The sequence below is a fragment of the Capra hircus genome, chromosome 10 (assembly GCF_001704415.2).
Source record: "Capra hircus breed San Clemente chromosome 10, ASM170441v1, whole genome shotgun sequence".
In the NCBI taxonomy this organism is placed as follows: domain Eukaryota; kingdom Metazoa; phylum Chordata; class Mammalia; order Artiodactyla; family Bovidae; genus Capra; species Capra hircus.
The window spans coordinates 29,964,373-29,986,195 of NC_030817.1; positions in this window are offsets into that span (position 1 = coordinate 29,964,373).

The following is a 21,823-nucleotide window of genomic DNA, read 5'->3' on the forward strand; positions in this document are numbered from 1 at the left end:
CAGAAAGTCTAATCGATAGGTGAGAATTGTTAAAAACCAGACAACAGTGACTCCAAATGGAGTCACACTAAGCCCCAAGTCACCAAACCGAGACTCAATTAGGTTTCAGGCTCTCCCAGAAATGGACTCTTAAACCAATCAATTGTGAATCACATGCTCAGCCCCAGTCAGATTCTCTACCTGACCCACCATCCTCTAAAGCAACCTCTGTGATCAATGCCTGATGATCTGAGGTGAAGCTGATATAATAATAATGGAGATAAAGCACATAATAAATGTAATGTGCTTGAATCATCCTGAAGCCATCTCCCCTGCCCCTGTCTGTGGAAAAACTGTCTTCCACGAAACCACTCCCTGGTGCCAAAAAGATTGGGGATGGTCGCTCTAAAGGAAAGTGTCCTTGCAATAACCAGCCTGCTTTCTTGCCTGATACAACTTCCTTGTTCCTGCTTCCTCCTGCCTGTAGCTCCTCAGAGTCCCTTTTTACCTGCTAGACTGGTTGTTGCCCAGTTTATGAATCACTGAATAAAGCCAATAGGACCTTTAAAATTTACTCAGTTGAATTCTGGTTTCTTAACATGTATAACATAAGGACCTCACAACAGGATATTGCCAAGCCTGATCCAACATGTATACTCTTATTATACATTTTATAACACTTTTACATTTCATACACACATAATACACTGCTACTATTTTTTTGTTACTCTCGATCATCATTTATCTTTTAGATCAAAAATTTTAAGTGTATTTTACCTGCGTTTACTCAAATTCCAGTGCGCCTCCATCTTGCCTTGCATTCCTCCTGAAGAAATTCAACATTTCTTGTAGAGAGCATCTGCCAGCAATAAAGTCTGAGTCTTCCTTTTCTGAATTCTTACCCCTTCGTTAGGGTGGAGGGTTTTTGATTTTGCTCCCCCCAGTTTTGCCAGCGCTCCAAGGGAAATCGTGTTTTGCCCTTTCTCCAGCAGATAAGGGTTTTTTGCTATGGAAAGGAGATGGGGGAGGGTCCAGCAGGGCTTCGCAACCCCCCTGCAGAGGATGTTTCCTGTCCTCCAGATTCTATTGAGGGGGTTCTCAGGACTTTGTCCAGTCTTTTCGGTGAGAGCTCCCTGGAAAAAAGCCTGTGAGAAGACGCAAACCCCCTCTATCCCTCGGGGCTCTGTGCTCCCTCTCCAGCCCACGCTCACTCTCCACCAGTTCTTTACCGACTCCAGGTGAATTCTATTGGCATCTGCACCCCGGGTCAGCCCGGGCTCGTGTCCCACGCTTCCCCACAGGCCCGCACTGATCCTTGATTTCAGGAGAGGTGATCCCCCTGTGACCTCAGTTTTTGTGATGGATTCCAAAAAAGTAGTGAACTTGCAGTTTGGAATTTTTAAAATAACAGTGGGGGGTGACACTCCTTCTAGATCGCTACTTGGTGAGCTTTTTCATTCTCTTTTCACTTGGCTAAGATGGTCCTGCCACTCTGCAGGTAGCAGCCTTCCAGGGGTCAGCTCTATCTCCTGGAGACCAGGGATCCAGGCGAGACCTGCCCCGTGCTGAGGGGGAACAGTGGAGAGTCCAGCTTGCAGAGAAGGCAAGGGGGATGCCAGAGGCTACCTGGGGTCCTTGACTTTCCAGGCCCCGCCTCATTCTCCAGAGCCTGTCCTCCCCTCACTGAGACCATCTGGGAGGCGGGCACCTGCCCCCACTCTCACGGCATCCCCCCATGTGATATCAGGATCTCCCTCTTCAGAGCTTTGGGGGGCAGTGAAGATTGTTTCAGCTTGTGCAGGTGAGAACATGTTTGAGGGGCTTCCCTGGAGGTTCAGTGGTAAAGAATCCGCCTGTAATGGAGGAGACACAGGTTTGATCTGTGGGTTGGGAAGATCCCCTGAAGAAGGAAATGACAACCCACCCTGGTATTCTTGTCTGAAAAATCCCATGAACAGAAGAGCCTGGTGGGCTGCAGTCCACGGGGTTTCAAAGAGTTGGACATGACTTAGTGACTGCATAACAGCAATAACATGGTCAAGATCCTCATTTACTGGAAAAAGCAAAGAGGACTCTGAAGGCACTCTGCTCCTGGTCCACACTGTGTACCTGTTTCATTGTCTGAGCTGTTCTGGCCTCTGGCTGGTTCATTTGACTTCATTTCCAACAAGAAGCAGGGACACGGTGAAGAGATGCATGCATTGTGCCTGTTGTCCATATGGGGCCTGTATCCATGCAAAACTAAAGTTGATTTCTTTCTTTTTAATGAAGAGCTAATAGGAAACTGCTGAACATACAGCAGAGCTTCCCACTAGACTACACTCAGGGCTGCCTTTCATAGCAGAATTCATCATTCTCTTGCCTTCAAAGATGGCAATGCTTTGTGCACATTCATCAGTGAAACTGCTTACAGACATACTATGGAAGAGCACTGCGGTTCTTTGTAGGGTTCTTTCACATTTTCACCCAACGCTCACCTCAAAATACCCCTCGAGTGGTAGCTTTTGTCATCTGTTCTTTACAGATAGTAAAATTGAAGCTCTTAGGGAATGACTAACCTGAAGTCATTTAGCCCCAAAGCAGAGGAAATGTCTTGGAGTAGCACTAGTGTATCCCCAGGTGGTGGGAAGTGGGGGACTTTCAAGTGGTAGCTGCCTTCAATGGTATACTTTCTTGCCTTTGCCACTAAATCCTGTTGGTCTAAGCTTGCGTGTCACTCAGTCCCAGCAAGAAACAGATGACACACTCAAAAGGAAACTTTAGTAAAGGGGACTCGGACAATGTAATAAGCAAAGCTCAAGGAAATCACCAAGGGATAGTGAAGCACCCCCAGGGCTGCATACAGTGCATTAGTCTGCTCAGGCCACTATAACAAAACAACACAGACTGGGTGTCTTTAACAGAAATTTATTTGCTCATGGTTCTGGAGGCTAGAAGTCCAAGATCAAGGTGTTACAGGTTTGGTTTCTTCTGAGGCCTCTCTCCTTGGCTCGCAGGCTGTCTTCTCACTGTGACCTTGCATGGTAGTTCCTGTGTACATGTCCCTCCCTGGTGTCTCTTTGTGTGTCCACATTTTCTCATAAAGATAGCAGTCAGATTGTATCAGGGCCCAGTCCAATGGTCCCATTTTAACTTAATCACCCTCTAAAGGCCCTATCTCCAAAAACAGTTACACTCTGAGGTCCTGGGGGTTAGGGCTTCAACATGTGAATCTGATGGGACAAAATTCCGCCTGTGAGAGCTAGTAACAATGGAGGAGGCAGCTATTAGTGCCCAGTGACTGAAGGGGCAAGAGGAGGGGAGGTTGACAGAACCCAGACGTTGGCACAGTTGGCTGTGTGGAGAGGCCCCCTGATGGGAGTTGTGTGTTTGGTAGGGAGGTGCAGCCAACAGTCGCCTGGCAGGGATGGAGTGGCAGGGAAGAGAAATACCCTGATGCCACTGTCCTCCCCTTTCTGAGCTCCCACAGTTCTTTCTCTCACTGAATCCCACGGGAAGCCAGAGGCAAGGGAACCTACTCACAGCCCCAGAGCGTCAGCCTCTGAGGCTGAGAATAGGGTGGGAAAGGGACAGGGGCAAGACAAGACACTGAGGATGACTCTCAAACTGCCCACTACATCCTGCTCTGAAGCCATGGTGATTTATGACAGGAGTGCCTGAGTTTCTAGTTAACCTGGGTTATGACAACTGTGTCTGTAGGTCATTCGGAGGACACATTTCCTAAGAAAACCGTCTTCAGAGACATCTTCCCTGGGGTCAAGGTTAGGAGGTCAGGAGAGTCATTCGCATTGCTCAAGTGTCAGCAGAGAAGGGTCAGGTGTGACTGGGCTTCCACCCCCAACTCTGAGCTCTTTCCAGTCAGAGTCCAGGTGTGTTCCTGGGCACATACTATCATGCTTCTAAGCCTTTGTGCACGCTGCCCCCTCTGCCTGGAGTGCCCTTCACACTCCTTCACTCCTTTTCACTGTTCAGTCTCTCAGTCGTGTCCAGCTCCTTGGGACCCCACAGACTGCAGCACGCCAGGCTTGCTTGTCCTTCACTATCTTCGAGTTTGCCCAAACTCATGTCCACTGAGTCGATGATGCCATCCAACCATCTCATCCTCTGTTGCCCCCTTTTCCTCCTGCCCTCCCTCAATCTTTCCCAGCACTAGGGTCTTTTCTAATGAGTCCTTTTCACTGACTGACCCTTAGTTACCCTTCAAGAGCAAGACTAAAGGACATTCTCTGAACTTCCAATAAGGTAAGGAGACTCTTACTGGAAATGTAATAGGTAGACCAGTTTTCTGTTAGAGGACAATAGCAAGCGATAGCGGTGATTATCCAAAGATCTCAACACTTTAATATGTTTTAGGTAGGAAACTATCTCATGTGAGGGTGAAGGAAGGCTGGTATCCATCCACCCTATCTGAGTATATCCCCGGGGAGCCAGGAGGAAAGGGGATTTGGAAAAGCAGAAGTGACCGTTTTTGCCCTGCAGTTACTTCCAGGCGGACAACAGACAACACATACACACGTGAGGCCTTCGACCATTCTACTGTGTACTCCTCTGTGGTGTTTCCCTGAGGCAGAGACTGTGTCTCCCATGTTACTGCACTAAGTATTATACGCAGGGTAGCATTGCTACACCATATGTGACCTACTCCCGTGGTGCAAAAGCTGGACTTCAGCATCAGTCTTCCATCTGGGCTCTTATCAGCTCTGACACAGGACATGTTATTTAATCTCTCTGAAGCTACTTTATCATCTGAACAATGGAAATAATACTGTCTTCTGCATAGGATTGATGTGAGGGTGAAATCAGCTAGTAGCACAAATTAAGGACTAATTGTTGTCTTATTTTATTTTAAAAAAGTACTCAGGCCTTCAGGAGAGAGATCACTATGGGCCAGGGGAGCCAGGAAAGGTTTCACAGGACAGGAGAGACTTGAAGCCTGGGAATGTGGGCCTAGAATTTCTACGGATGATGAACAAAAGGATAGGTAATGTAACAACCCCAAATAGGGAATTCCCTGGTGGACCAGTGGCTACGACTCCATACTCCCAATGCAGGGGGCCTGGGTTCATTCAGGGAAATAAATCCCACATATCACAACGAAGAGTTGGCATGCTGCAACTTAAAAAAAGATCCTGCATGCAACAACCAAGACCCGGTGCAGCTAAATAAATAAGTAAATATTTTTTAAATTATTTTAAAAAATATATGGCCAAAGGAGAGGAATTCCTGTTACCTCTGGGCTTGATTTCTACTCCTCAATCTAGCCTCCTGCCTCAGGCAAACACCCCCTCCCCAGCCCCTGCTTGCAGGTCTGGCTCAGTCTCCTCCCGCTCAAAACCTCCATGATTTGCTACATGCCATGTGGCCCTCTAATTCCATCCCAAGGCTCCAGAGGTGCAGACCTGCAAACCAGCATGATTAGCCACCACTGCTAGCTCCCCATTCAGCATATAAATCTAGTGCCTGGGATTACCTCATGCCAGAAAACCGAAATCCAAGTCAGATGGTTAAGGCATTAATAGCAGTGAGTGTTGTAAAGACTCAACAATGTGAACCTTCCCAAAATGAACCATCCTGACCTCCCTCGCGCTGACAATGCGTGTGTGACATCATGTGTAAATGAGCCTTAAATTTGAACCAGGTGCCGAGAGCTGTCTGGCGTCTCCTGGCTGCTGTATTAACCACTAACATGCACTGGGGGATTCCGAGGCTGTAAAATGGAGCGAAACGGATGGCAGCGACCAGCGCCGGGCGCAGCAGCTGTGGCAGTGAACAGTCAAATCCCGCCCACCCTGTTGGGCCCGGGCCCCCCGGGGCCTGTAAGGCTGATTTCCGGAGGGCTGGGAAGCCCAGGGAATCTGGCTGGCTTCACTCAGTGACAAGAGCTCCTCCATGCAAATCAAACCACTTGGACTTACTTCCCAGACTTGATGCTGAGCTCTGTCGTGTAACTCTCAAGCTCAGTCTGAAGTGGTGGTTGGTCACAGTCAAAGCCAACGCATGCAGGGTCAAGTGATCTGAGACATATTTTTGCCAAGGAAGAGAGCCAGCTTCAAATCCTTAAGTGCTATGGTTTTGACCAGGCTGGCATCTGGAGATAAAAATATACCTTTGTCCCTCTGACAGCACAGATTCCCTCAGCTGGGTCTCTCCCCACAAGAGATCAAATGACAAACAGGCCCTAGAGACACTAAAGAAAACATGGAGAGATGGAATGAGGTGTGTACGTTGTGGTCGGGGGGAGGGTCCCTTAGCATTGTTACTCATAGAGACAATAGATGAAGGATAGAAGGAAACAGCAGCCCACTGCAGTATTCTTGCCTGGAGAATTCCATGGACAGAGGAGCCAGGCCGGTACCGTCCATGGAGTCACAAAGAGTCAGACACGACTTAGCGACTTTCACATACACACAAGAGTTAGGAAGAAATTAAGCCTGAATAAAAATGAATTTTCCTTTTTTCCTTTTAAATGCTTACTGTTCATGGTGCCCAATCCCATGTTATTAACAGCATGGCACATTAATAGCCTGTATTCTGATCATCACTAGCAGGCCCATAGAAATTGGAGCTAAGACAGGAAGGAGGCAGTGATTCTCTCTTGGTAGGAAGTGTTCTAGAAGCTCTACACATGCTGGTGAAAAGGAGTTGGAGCCAGAGAGAGGTGGAAAACCCAGAGTTCATGGAGTCCATAGGACTTTAGCTCCAAAGAAATCTTCCGTTGTTCAGGACAAGCTCTTAAACCACCAGTACTCACCAAGGATACCGCACTGTCCTGTGAAGTTTGGGGCTCTGGGGTAGGCGTGGGAAGGAGGTCCTAGATGAAAGATGTAAAGGGGCATGTAGATGGAAGTACCTTTCCTAATGGCTATGACACTGTGCTTGGACATAAATATACAATAATGTGTATATTTTATAATTTAAAGAAATTAAATGTGGCATGATGATGTTGGGGATGGATTTTCTGAATGAGACAAAGAGGGTCACATAAAGTCATACTCTCAGAAGTCCTTGCAGAGGAGGTTAGGTTTTAAGGAAGAGGATGAGCTTGGGGGAAGAAAAAGAATATATAATTTGTGCAAAAATGTGGAGGCAGGAACTCATGGGGAGTCCCTTGAGATGCCAGAGGTCTTAATAGGATCTGAGGGCATGAGGAATTTGCCAAACTCCAGGACAATTTTTCAGGCTCCCTGGAGCCAAGACTTTGGAACAAATGAAGTGCAGGCTTTTACATGACTAGCACTTAAAAGGTGAAAGTACCTCTTCTCATAACGTTTTTGGAAGATGATGATGTTGAGAGTCAATGCAGAGACACAATTAATGTTTTTCTATTACCATTTTGGATCACGTCTTGCTCTCTGATGGAAAATCCCAAATCAGCCTAACTTTTTGCATTCTCTACAACCAGGCTCCTACTCTTCAGCTTTATTTCTCAAACTGCCATTACCTTTGCTCCTGGCAAAATTCTTACCTATCATTCTCAAAATATTTTTACCTTCTCATTTTCTTCTATGTTTGTTTGCATTTTCTAGTGGGAATGCCTCCATCCCACTCTCCATTCTACTTTGGTTATACTATAATTTTACTCAGCTGTTATTTCCTCCACACAATTTCCCCCACTCACCCAGGAGGCAGTGAGCCCCCATCTCTATGAAGTTGTCCAGCAGAGCTTTTCCTGTTCATATTCCTCACCAAGCTATGTCACTCTTTTAACAAGCACTGCTGATGCTCTAGTGTGCCCATACCAGGTACTATGGCCAATTCCTGTCCTTCAGGACATTACAGTCCTAGCTAGGGGATTATAACCTGCAGAAGCGCTTTATCAACTAAAGAACAAATATTATATATCAGTATATACAATGCCATATAGCTATGTGATAGGCAAAATCATTCACTCACAAATTAGGTTGGAAATGGAGTTCAAGGGATTTCTCTCACCAGAATAAAGTTCTAAATGGCTAGAGTATGGCTCTATGATCTCCTCAAAGCAAGTATCGTTTTTTGTTTTACTATACAGAAATGACAACACTGTGAAATGTTGGAGTAACTGAACCTAGCAGTGATTAGACATCTTTTGGAGGAATTGATTGAAAAGAATAAAATCTGGGAAAACCATTTGTACATTGACATTGAAATGCATGAATGCAACTTATTTAGTCTGATTAATTATTCTGGGGATGAATGAAAGCAAATAATTTATCTGAATGCAAATGAGTAGCAGATATTTAGACAGAGACACGGCGAGTCCCCAAGTATTTTGCTTCCCTGTGAAATGTAAATATTATCATGGTATAATCATTACTGATTGACTTTCAATATGAAATATAAACCTATGAAGTCTTATAGCATAAATACTGTTTTTTCCCCTAAATCCTGAAAACTTGGCAAAATTTTGTAAATTTTTAAGTTGGGAATCAATTAGATATTTTTCCCTTCCAAAGTTTAGGATCAGCAATTTTGGAAGAGAAAGCCAATTAAGTCATCAATCTATTTTCATAACCAAGATCTTATATATATATATATACACACACACACACATATATATATCCTTTCGAATATAAGATAATTGAAGTCAGTAAGCATTAGAGGTACCGAAATCTTTACTGAATTTTTTAATATAGACTTTGGTTATCTAGACCAATAGTTTTCAAATATTGAAAGTGAGTAAGTTTTCATGGTCCTTGAGGAAAAAAAAAAGGAATATAATAGCAAGCATTTAACAAATCTAGATCTATTGAATTTAAAGGACTATTTTATTATAACATGACCTTACTTTTTTATATTAAAGGATGGTGATGAATGGTGGCAAGTTTTTTTTAATGACCTTGGCCAATTTGCAAAATAATGTTGGCAATCTTATGAATGTCCCCAAATTTATTTTGAAGTTCTAAGAAGAAAGAAGAAATTCCATTTTCTTCTTCTTCAGTTCAAAAGAAATTCAGTTTTGAAAACAATGAATTAGAGTGTTGATGGTCTGAGCTATATCTGTATTTTTAAAAACTGTTATTTATAGAGAGTCATAGAACACAGAAGTGGATTTCTGTTTTTCAAAGGAGCCAAGATTTCTCTAAGTTTGATTGACAAATATTGGAACACATAACTTTTCTTTGCCTAGAATTTCCTCTGAAATATTTCACAACAATGCTTTGGCAACAGACCATGACTCAGAGGACACATAATGGGCCCAAATGCTGTCTGGTTGGCGTGCAAAACAGACTTAGGCTTATATGCAACATTTAAAATGAATAAAGCAGACTTCAACACAGTCAATATTGACTATACATCTATGAGCAAAACCTTTTTATGGGAAAAACCCCAACAGTTGCTTATACTTAGCACGACATTTATGCCCACAGGTTTTACAGTCAAACTTATTTATATTCTGGATGTGTGACTTTGGACAAGTCATTTAACTTCATAACCTTTCTAAACTTTAATGTTTAATCTATTAAATGGCAGGGGTGGGGGGTGGGATTTAACTACACCTGTCTCCGATCACATGAGATTTGGCATGGTGCCTGGTCCATATGTATAAGGGCTTGCTCATCATTATCATTTTATTTTATGAGACTGACAACCTTCATTTAACACACAAATCTCTCTCAGATTTGAATGGAGAACTAAGAGAACTAGAGAATGCTATAAGAGAACTAGGGAATGCTACAAAACGGTCTTCCCTCTTTCCCCATAGGAGTGCCCTTCCCAAGGGGCTCCACCACTTCCTACTATCACCATCCAATTAGAAGTCAAGTTAAGGGGTTGGATTTTTCAAATGAAAAACACCTCAGGTTTATATAAGGCAGCCTCTGGGAGCCCAGCCTCTGAAGCACCAGGCTTGGTTCTAGAGAATCTGGGAAGATGACTCCAAGGGAAAGTGTTAGGAAGTGCAGCGCTGACACCCGTGAGATCCACTTCTTTGAAGGTCTGGTCTGCTGGCTTTTAGAAAGAGGCACTTCCTTACAAATATGATGGATGATTAATCAAGAATGAACCCATAAGTCAATGAAATGATACTTTAGTGCCACTGAGATGTCAACTAAAGGTGCCTGCTCTTTGAGAGTCAGGCTAAGTTGGTTCAACCACCTCTTCCTATGAGGACAGTCTCAGCCCCTCCGACTCCCCAAGGACTCTGGGAGGAAGCAGTGGTGACTTGTTTGTGCTCTGCTTATCTCTGGCTCTGAAGTGCCCCTTTTCAAAGGTTTCTGGACCACCTCGCTGGCACATGTGCCACACTGTTCTGCCCTGTGTGGCTCCAGAGAAGGGTTCACACACACACGCTCCTGCTCACACAAGGCATTTTTGTGTATCACTGACTTTTATTGGTTTCAGAAGATGGAGGCCAGCAAATTAAAACTGAATGTTAGACATTTATGCTCTTAAAATTCTTAGCTGCTTTTCCTCAGACTCTAGACCCCCACCATGGCTCAGCACCCACTGCAGATTTCCTTCTGCTCCACCTCAACCTCTTTCTCCACGCTCTTTTCATGCAAATTGTATTAGCTATCCCACTTTCACTTCCTCTTCTCCAGTCAACTCATTCTCATAGGGGCTCACTTTTTTTTAATTAACTGAAATTCACATAATACAAAATTAACCATTTTAAAGTACAATATTCACAGACCTTTAGTACTCTCACATTGTGAAAATGTATAAGGTCTCTTACTTGTCATTCTCAAATGACTTATCAAGATATTTTCCTAAACAAAGACACTACAGATATTTCCCTTACTAAGAGAAATTCTGGTGCCACCTGATCACCCCCTACTTCCCTTAAACTTTGTTCTTCCGTGGATATAAGTCTTTTGATATTTAAGAAGAACATACCAGATGCCATCAAACACTTCTTATCCTTTTGGAGAAAGGGACATAACTTGTAAAAAAAAGAAAAATATGAAACATTTTTCACAACAGTGTGTAGATCTGTTTATAAAAGGTGATTTATAGTACATAAAATAAATTTTCAGCTTTATTTAATACTCAATGGATATCAGCAGCTTACCTGTAAACCACTCAATATATATATATGTACAAAAAATGAACAAACATTAAATTTTCATGGTGAGTACATGGACATGTTCCAACTTATACATATGTTTGAAATGTTTCATAATAAAAAGTTGAATTGGGTAAAACTCGATAGAGTAGAGCTTTTTTTTTTTAAGATACTTTATAGTATGTGGAATAAAAATTTGTTATCTACTAAATTCGTAATCTGCCTGCAATGTGGGAGACCTGGGTTCAATCTCTGGGTTGGTAAGATCCACTGGAGAAGAGAATGGCTATGCACTCCAGTATTCTGGCCTGGAGAATTCCATGGACTATACTGTCACTTTGACTTGGTGTCAGCTACAGTCCTTATGCTGAATATTCAAATTAACGAAACCTGTTAACAGATCTAAAGACTGGTTGATCTTTCTGAGAAGATTATAGAGAATCCTGGAAAAGCAACAGAAATGGACAGCAATCCTCCTGAAAATATCAGAGGTCACCCTTTTCCTGGGAATGGTACACATAAGAAATTGCTACATTGTTGGTGGGGATATCAATCAGTAAAACTTTTAAAGGAGGACAATTTAGTAATATCTATCAAAATTAGAAATGCATACACATACCCTTTGACTAAGAATTCAGTTAAATGTTTAGAAGTTTATCCTACAGACATATACATATATGTGCTAAATTATGAAAGAGAAAGGAAGGAATACCAGATCACCTGACCTGCCTCTTGAGAAACCTGTATGCAGGTCAGGAAGCAACAGTTGGAACTGGACATGGAACAACAGACTGGTTCCAAATAGGAAAAGGAGTACATCAAGGCTGTATATTGTCACCCTGCTTATTTAACTTCTATGCAGAGTACATCATGAGAAACACTGGGCTGGAAGAAGCACAAGCTGGAATCAAGATTGCTGGGAGAAATATCGATAACCTCAGATATGCAGATGACACCACCCTTATGGCAAAAGTGAAGAGGAACTAAAAAGCCTCTTGATGAAAGTGAAGAGGAGAGTGAAAAAGTTGGCTTAAAGCTCAACATTCAGAAAACTAAGATCATTGCATCTGGTCCCTTCACTTCATGGCAAATAGATGGGGAAACAGTGGAAACAGTGTCAGACTTTAATTTTGGGGCTCCAAAATCACTGCAGATGGTGACTGCAGCCGTGAAATTAAGATGCTTACTCCTTGGAAGGAAAGTTATGACCACCCTAGATAGCATATTGAAAAGCAGAGACATTACTTTGCCAAGAAAGGTCTATCTAGTGAAGGCTATGGTTTTTCCAGTGGTCATGTATGGATGTGAGAGTTGGACTGTGAAGAAAGCTGAGCGCCGAAGAATTGATCCTTTTGAACTGTGGTGTTGGAGAAGACTCTTGAGAGTCCGTTGGACTGCAAGGAGATCCAACCAGTCCATTCTGAAGGAGATCAACCCTGGGATTTCTTTGGAAGGAATGATGCTAAAGCTGAAACTCCAGTACTTTGGCCACCTCATGTTAAGAGTTGACTCACTGGAAAAGACCCTGACGCTGGTAGGGATTAGGGGCAGGAGGAAAAGGGGACGACAGAGATGAGATGGCTGGACGGCATCACCGACTCAATGGACATGAGTTTGAGTAAACTCCGGGAGTTGGTGATGGACAGGGAGGCCTGGCGTGCTGCGACTCATGGGGTCACAAAGAGTCTTACACGACTGAGTGACTGAATTGAACTGAGAGCCTGCACACTGTCATTTTTTAAAACTCCCCAAGTGATCCTAAAAAGGAAATAACTTGGGTGGAAAATCACTGCCACAAACCAAGCACATAGCGATGAGGCTCAGATGCAGGTTCTGGCAGGAGAGTATGCATAGGATAAAAGCAAATCTAGGAGACATTTCAAAGGAAGAACTGATATGATGACAAACTAGAGGTAAAGAGTAAAAAGATATATAGTTAGTAAGATTCATTTATGTATTCATTCAACACATTTATTAAGCTACTCCCAATTGCTAGGTACCCTTCAAGGGTCTAAGGGATTGGTGATAAAGAAGACAGATGATTCCCAGTTCTTCAGAAACTCGCAGTCCAATGGACACAGGCAACAAAAAAATATGCAGGTCTAATAGGGTAAAGTTATAAATCATGACTGTATGCTAGGAGTCACTTGTTTACATTAGATGGTCAGAGAAGACCTCTCTGAGAAGGTGATGTTTGAGCTGAGGCTTGATGATGAGGAGCCAAGCTTGCAAAGGTCTTTGAAGAGAATGGTCTAACAAGGGAAAAGAGTAAGCCCACAGCAACAACCTTGGTGTGTTCAAGAGACAGACAAGCCTGCGTGCTAGAGACAAGCAAAAGACAGATATTAGGTGAGGTCAGAGAAATGAGTAGGTGCCAAAGAAACTGAGCCTTGTAGGCTGTGGCATTGTGAGCTTGGAAACCATGGGAGAAAATCAAGTAGGGTGGTGAAGTGATCTGACTTACATATTTAAACGATAACTCTGCCTGTACTGTGAACATGGACTGCAGGTGGCAGGGATGGAAACAAGAAAACCAGCTGAGAGGCTAGATTAAAAGAGTGGGGCCACTGACAGCCATGGGAAAACCGTGGAGGGGGATAGATTTGGACACACTGAGTCTGAGGTCACTGTGTGGCACACAAGAGCAAATGGCCAAGAACAACTAGAAACACGAAGAATAGGTGAGAATTTAGGTTGTGCCTACTAACTTGGGAGATTCTTCCAGGGGACCTGAAGAAAAGCTAGCTAAATGAATAGGAATTCAATAACTGCACCCAGAGATGAGATTAACGATGACTTGAAAGAAAGGTTTCTAGTGGTGGGCTGGGGTTCGGTAGTTAGTCTTGGGTCATCGAACATTTTCATCTGTGAACATTTTCATCCTCTTTCATGGGATGAAGAAAGGGCAAGATAAGGAAGAATGTCAAAAAGCAGGAAACAACCCTAATGCTCTAGAATCAAGATTCATGATCACACACTTTGTAAGTCTAAAGTGTAATGATATCGTGAAAAAACTGATGTAAAAACAGAGTATTACAAAACTACAAAAATTATTTTTTTCTGGGACAGAATACATCAGTAGTGAAAACAAACTGCATGGGTCAGGATTATTTCTAGAACACTATTTTCTGATCAGGCTGCTAACTATTGGTTGAAAGCAGAGAATGGAGAAGAGATACATGGTTTTGGAAACTATGTAATTTGAGGAAACATCAAGTAATGAAATTGGAGTTATATTCAATTCAGGGCTTAACAGAGAACGTTTCCATTGTTCAATTCAGTCTCTTAGTCATGTCCAACTCTTCGATCCCATGGACTGCAGCATACCAGGCTTCCCTGTCCATCACCAACTTCTGGAGCTTACTCAAACTCATGTCCATCGTGTTGGTGATGCCATCCAACCACCTCATCCTCTGTTATCCTGTTTTCCTCCTGCCTTCAATCTCTCCCAGCATCAGGATCTTTTCTAATGAGTCCATTCCTCACATCAGGTGGCCAAAGTATTAGAGTTTCAGCTTTAGCATCCCTCCTTCCAATGAAAGGTCAGGACTGATTTCCTTTAACATGGACTGACTGGTTGGATCTCCTTGCAGTCCAAGGGACTCTGAAGAGTCTACTCCAACCACAGTTCAAAAGCACCAATTCTTCAATGATCAGCTTTCTTTATAGTCCAACTCTCATATCCATACATGACTACTGGAAAAATCATAGCTTTGACTCAGTTCAGTTCACTTCAGTCACTCAGTTGTGTCTGACTCTTTGCAATCCCATGAACTGCAGCATGCCAGGCCTCCCTGTCCATCACCCACTCCCAGAGTCCACCCAAACCCATTTCCATTGAGTCAGTGATGCCATCCAACTGTCTCATCCTCTGTCGTCCCCTTCTCCTCCTGCCCTCAATCTTTCCCAGCATCAGGATCTTTTCAAATGAGTTAGCTCTTCGCATCAGGTGGCCAAAGGATTGGACTTTCAGCTTTAGCATCAGTCCTTCCAAAAAAACCCAGGACTGATCTTTAGGATGCACTGGTTGGAGCTCCTTCAGTCCAAAGGACTCTCAAGAGTCTTCTCCAACACCACAGTTCAAAAGCATCAATTCTTCAGCACTCAGCATTCTTTATAGTCCAACTCTCACATCAATACATGACCACTGGAAAAACCATAGCCTTGACTAGACGGCCCTTTGTTGGCAAAGTAATGTCTCTGCTTTTGAATATGCTGTCTAGATAGGTCATAACTTTCATTCCAAGGAGTAACAGTCTTTTAATTTCATGGCTGCAATCAACATCTGCAGTGATTTTGGAGCTCAGAAAAATAAAGTCTGACACTGTTTCCACTATTTCCCCATCTATTTGCCATGAAGTGACGGCACTGGATGCCATGATCTTAGTTTTCTGAATGTTGAGCTTTTTAAGCCAACTTTTTCACTATCCTGTTTCACTTTCATCAAGAGGCTTTTTAGTTCCTCTTCACTTTCTGCCATAAGGGTGGTGTCATCTGCAAATATGAGGTTATTGATATTTCTCCCGGCAATCTTGATTCCAGCTTGTGTTTCTTCCAGCCCAGCGTTTTTCATGGTGTACTCTGCATAGAAGTTAAATAAGCAGGATGACAATATACATGTCAATATACATGACAATATACATGATGTACTCCTTTTCCTATTTGGAACCAGTCTGTTGGTCCATGTCCAGTTCTAACTGTTGCTTCCTGACGTGCATATGGGTTTCTCAAGAGGCAGGTCAGGTGTTCTGGTATTCCCATCTCTTTTTCCACAGAATTTTCCAGTTTACTGTGATCCACACAGTCAAAGGCTTTGCCATAGTCAATAAAGCAGAAATAGATGTTTTTCTGGAACTCTCTTGCTTTTTCAATGATCCAGCAGATGTTGGCAATTTGATCTCTTGTTCCTCTGCCTTTCTAAATCCAGCCTGAACATCTGGAAGTTCACGGTTCACGTAATGCTGAAGCCTGGCTTGGAGAATTTGAGCTACTTTACCAGTGTGTGAGATGAGTACAATTGTGCGGTAGTTTGAGCATTCTTCAGCATTACCTTTCTTTGGGATTGGAATGAAAACTGACCTTTTCCAGTTCTATGGCCACTGTTGAGTTTTCCAATTTGCTGACATACTGAGTGCAGCACTTTCACAGCATCATCTTTCAGGATTTGAAATAGCTCTACTGGAATTCCATCACCTCCACTAGCTTTGTTCTTAGTGATGCTTCCTAAGGCCCACTTGACTTTACATTGCAGGATGTCCGGCTCTAGGTAAGTGATCACACCATCGTGATTATGTGGGTCGTGAAGATCTCTTTTGTACAGACTTCTGTGTATTCTTGCCACCTCTTAATATCTTCTGCTTCTGTTAGGTGCATACCATTTCTGTCCTTTTATCGAGCCCATCTTTGCATGAAATGGTCCCTTGATATCTCTAATTTTATTGAAGAGCTCTCTAGTCTTTCCCATTCTATTGTTTTCCTCTATTTCTTTGCATTGATTGCTGAAGAAGGCTTTCTTATCTCTCCTTGCTATTCTTTGGAACTCTGCATTCAATCCTTTGCTTTTTGCTTCTCTTCTTTTCACAGCTATTTGTAAGGCCTCCTCAGACAGCCATTTTGCTTTTTTGCATTTCTTTTTCTTGGGGATGGTCTTGATCCCTGTCTCCTGTACAATGTCACGAACCTCATTCCATAGTTCATCAGGCACTCTGTCTGTCAGATCTAGTCCCTAAAATTTATTTCTCACTTCTACTGTATAGTCATAAGGGATTTGATTCAGGCCATTCCTGAATGGTCTGGTAGTTTTCTCTTCTTTCTTCAATTTATGTCTGAATTTGGCAATAAGGGGTTCATGAACTGAGCCACAGTCAGCTTCTTGTCTTGTTTTTGCTAACTGTATAGAGCTTCTCCATCTTTTTCTGTAAAGAATATAATCAATTTGATTTCGGTGTTGACCGTCTGGTCATGTCCATGTGTAGAGTCTTTTCTTGTGTTGTTGGAAGAGGGTGTTTGTTATGACCAATGCATTCTCTTGGCAGAACTCTATTAGCCTTTGCCCTGCTTCCTTCTGTACTCCAAGGCCTAATTTGCCCGTTACCCCAGGTGTTTCCTGACTTCCTACTTTGCATTCCAGTCCCCTATAATGAAAAGGACATCTTTTGGAGGTGTTAGTTCTAAAAGGTCTTGTAGGTCTTCATTGAACTGTTTACCTTCAGCCTCTTCAGCAATACTGGTAGGGGCTTAGGCTTGGATTACCGTGATATTGAATGGTTTGCCTTGGAAATGAATAGAGTTCATTCTGTCGTTTTTAAGATTGCATCCGAGTACCGCATTTCAGACTCTTTCATTGACTATGATGGCTACTCCATTTTTTCTAAGGGATTTCCCGTCCACAGTAGTAAATATAATGGTCATCTGAGTTAAATTCACCCATTCCAGTCCATCTTAGTTTGCTGATTCCTAGACTGTCAATGTTCACTCTTGCCATCTCCTGTTTGACCACTTTCAATTTGTCTTCATTCATGGACCTGACATTCCAGGTTCCTATGCAATATTGCTCTTTACAGCATCGGACTTTGTTTTCTGTCACCAGTCACATCCACAAGTGGGTATTGTTTTGCTTTGGCTGCATCCCTTCATTGTTTCTGGAGTTATTTCTTCACTGATCACCAGTATATTGGGCACCTACCAACCTGGGGAGTTCATCCTTCAGGGTCCTATAATTTTGCCTTTTCATACTGTTCATGGGGTTCTCAAGGCAAAAATACTGAAGTGGTTTACCATTCCCTTCTCCAGTGGACCACATTCTGTCAGACCTCTCCACCATGACCTGTCCGTCTTGGGTGGCCCCACATGGCATGGCTTAGTTTCACTGAGTTAGACAAGGCTGTGGTCCATGTGATCAGACGGGCTAGTTGTCTGTGATTGTGGTTTCCATGTCTGCCCTCTGATGCCCTCTCTCAGTGCCTACCATCTTACTTGGGTTTCTCTTACCTTGGATGTGAGGTATCTGTTCACGGCTGCTTCAGCAAAGCACAACCACTGCTCCTCACTTTGCACGTGGAGTAGCCCTTCTAAGCCGCTGCCCCTGACCTTGGACGTGGGTCTAGCTTTGACTAGACATAGCTTTGTTGGCAAAATAATCTGTCTGCTTTTTAATATGCTGTCTACCTTGGCCATAACTTTTCTTCAAATGGAGAAAGCGTCTTTTAATTTCATGGCTACAGTCACCATCTGCAGTGATTTCGAAGCCCCCCAAATTAAAGTCTGTCACTGTTTCCACTGTTTCCCCATCTATTTGCCATGAAGTGATGGGACCAGACGCCATGATCTTAGTTTTCTGAATGTTGAGGTTTAAGCCAACTTTTTCACTCTCCTCTTTCACTTTCATCAAGAGGCTCTTTAGTTCTTTACTTTCTACCATAAGTGTGGTATCACTGGCATATCTGAGGTTATTGATATTTCTCCCAGCAATCTTGATTTCAGCTTGTGCTAGCTCAATCAGTAAAGTATCTGCCTGCAATGCAGGAGAACTGGGTTTAACTCCTGGGTTGGGAAGATCCCCTGGAGAAGGAAATGGCAACCCAATCCAGTATTCTTGCCTGGAGAATCCCTTGGACAGAGGAGCCTGGCAGACTACTGTCTATGGGGTCGCAAGAGTTGGACATGACTGAGTGACTAAGCACACACACAACAAAGACACAAGGTATATTTCCCCTGATTAAGAGAAAACTCAGTGTTCAAACATAGAAGGTCTTCAAAGAATTAAAGTAACTTTTCCTAAATTAGACAAAAAGAGGTAAAGCTGGGATTTGGACACAAGTAAGTTTGACTCCAAAATCCTTAATATATATGTATATAAGTGAAAGTGAAAGTGAAGCCGTGTCTGACTCTTTGCAACCCGTGGACTGTAGCCCACCAAGCTCCTCCGTCCATGAGATTCTACTGGAGTGGGTTGCTATTTCCTTCTCCATATATGTATATATGTGTGTATATATATATCTGTGTATAAAAAAATTAGTCACCCAGTAATGTCTGATTCTTTGCAGTCCATGGACTATAGCCCACCAGGCTCCTCTGTCCATGGAATTCTTCAGGCAAGAATACTGGAGTGGATAGCCATTTCCTTCTCCAGGGGATCTTCCTCACCCAGGGATTGAACCCAGGTCTCCTGCATTGCAGGCAGATTTTTTACCATCATCAGACATGAGCCACCGGGGACGCCCATATCTGTGTATACAGAGATACATAAATGAAATATTTAGAAATATAATTTCTCCTTTGGGTTATGCAGTTTCACTTACCAAGTCCACCTGAAAATGTTCAGTCAGAAAAATCTGAGTTGTATCTAAGCTTTTTTTTTCAGGAAAAAATGTGCTTTATTTACCTTCACACCTTTAGGTCCAGTGAGACTGCTAGTACACAATATGTGCTCTGTAACTGTTTGCTTGGTGGAATTAGCCAGCTCCCTTACTGGTGGTGTGCATCAGTGCACTAATCAACATAATATAAAACACATATACATTCAAACAAATGGGAAACATTTCTCTGCAAGTTTTTTCTTTATAACATTTCATATTATAATGCCTTTTAATTCATCTGCTTTTCTTTTTTCCCCTGGCAACTCCATTTCCCTCTCCACCATTTACTTTGTCCCATAGGTGAAAAAAAACCTCTCACTCCCACCTGTCCACCTGGCCATCAGCCCAGATGAGTCTTCCTGCTCCTCATAATTGCTCATCCTGATTGACCGGCTGGCAAGCCAGGACACTGGATCACGATGACAGCAAAACCATACATTAGGTTGTTTAGGAAGGGTGAGAAGCAAAGAATCCTGATGGGCACTGGGGAAACCACCTCCACAACATTTTTACTCATCTTTTGTCAAAATTTTGCTTTCCCATTTTGCCTGCTTCATTATAAAAAGACTATATTTAGCAGGATTATGGTAGAAAGATGAATAAATTATATGTTTAAATTAGAAAAGCTAATTTCTTATTCTATAAAAGGTTCTGAGAAGTTCTTAGATCAAAAATTATGACACCTAAAATATAGGCAGAGTTGCAGGAAACAAAGTATGTTTCCAATAGGGTTAATTCTAACACAGCCAGAGTACTGTCAACATGCCAAGAAGGAAAACAGGTTAAAATGGATGGTTTGAGTCCCTTTGTTTCTAGCATCTACTCTCCATCTCCATAGACTATACTGGCAGTGTCAGCAATGAAGTTAGCCCAAATGGAAACACTCTCCACACCCAGCTCCCCTCAAATTGTCTAGGAACCTGATCCTGCAAATACACAGGGCAGAAAACACAGAAGAGAAAAATCTGATCTTCCACACTCATTAACATCTCATACAATGCTCACCATTTCATTTGTGCTCACATAATCTTATTCCTAAAACAAATAATTTCAGGGTCAAATGGCTATAGCTCTTCCGCCAAGGGATCAAATCTGTACCTCCTCCATTGGCAAGCAGATTCTTTACCACTGAGCCACCTGGGAAGCCCCGTATACCAGGGTACCAAGCTTAAATTCAAAGGGTGCCATGATAGGAAGAAACACGAGGGTACAGAAGCAAACAAAGCCAGAGAGGTAGGGCCGACCTGGTAACTAGCCACCCATCAAATGCCAGTTAGGAATTCCCAGAGATAACAAAACCTATGCTACTTTACTTTCAAGACTTCAGTTCTAAACCTAAATTGTGCTGTATTTCAGATTCTCTTTCTAGATGGAAAAGAAAAAAACCACAAAGATTTCCAGACTTGGGTGTTTAAAGGGCCTTTACACAGTAAATCAACCTACTGCTGTCTTGTTTTCTCCACAGCCAGACTGAAATAATACAGCACCAGCAGAGGTGTGAACTACCCCCATTCATCTTAATGGAGTGTTAACTTCAAAGGCTTGTTTTAACCATTTAAATGCTAAGCTCATGAGTAAACATTCTCTGAAAAAAAAGTACAATTTAAACATTCACCTTCAACATATGAAAGTAATTTATATTCTCAGCACTTCGTCTTTTAATTTGGCAAACAAGTCTCCAAGTGTTAGAAAAATATAGATTTTGTGCTTTACTTAGTTTTATTTTAAATAGTTATTACCTAATAAATTATGAACATTAAGCCCAAAATGAGAAGGCCTATATTTCCCAGGAAAAATGCTGAGGAGTACTTGAGTAAGGTTTTATGTGAAATCCTGATGAAGGGGGCACTGCTTTTTACCAATCATCTTACTAGGTTCCTCCAAACTCCTAGGGAAAAGTTACAACTCCAAACAGGCAACTAGATAAGGCAGAACATTAGAGTAAAATAAAAATAAACACCTCTACAAATAATTTCTCTTGATATTAACTAAGTTTTGGGCAGTGTTAAATAGGTTACTTGTCCCTTTGCCAAACCTCCCATGATCCCATCTTGTGAGCAGGTGACAAATGTATTAACTGATGCCCACCTGTCATCACACTTAACATCTGCCCCTGGGGACATCCTTGCATCTGCTGCAGATTTAGGGTTATTTTGGTATTACTGGAGTTAGATTTATTTTAGCAGCTGAACACCTATTTGTATTTGGATCTATAATTTCCCATAGAAATGTGGGAAAGCACTAAAAGGAATGCACATGGGGCCAGTTCTCTTGTGAGTGATGGCTAGAAAGATTATAAACATAATAGTTGTGCAAGATGGAAGAGGAAGAAATTCCATGTCCTTGTCCAAAAGCAAATTCATTTTACAGGTCAAGGTGAAGGGATGGAAAAAAAGGGGATAAATATCCAATCTATTAAGAGAGCCTGTTTTGGTCTGCACCTAATTTTTAATCCTCTCAACACAACCCTGTATAATTGGTATTAACTCCATTTAATACC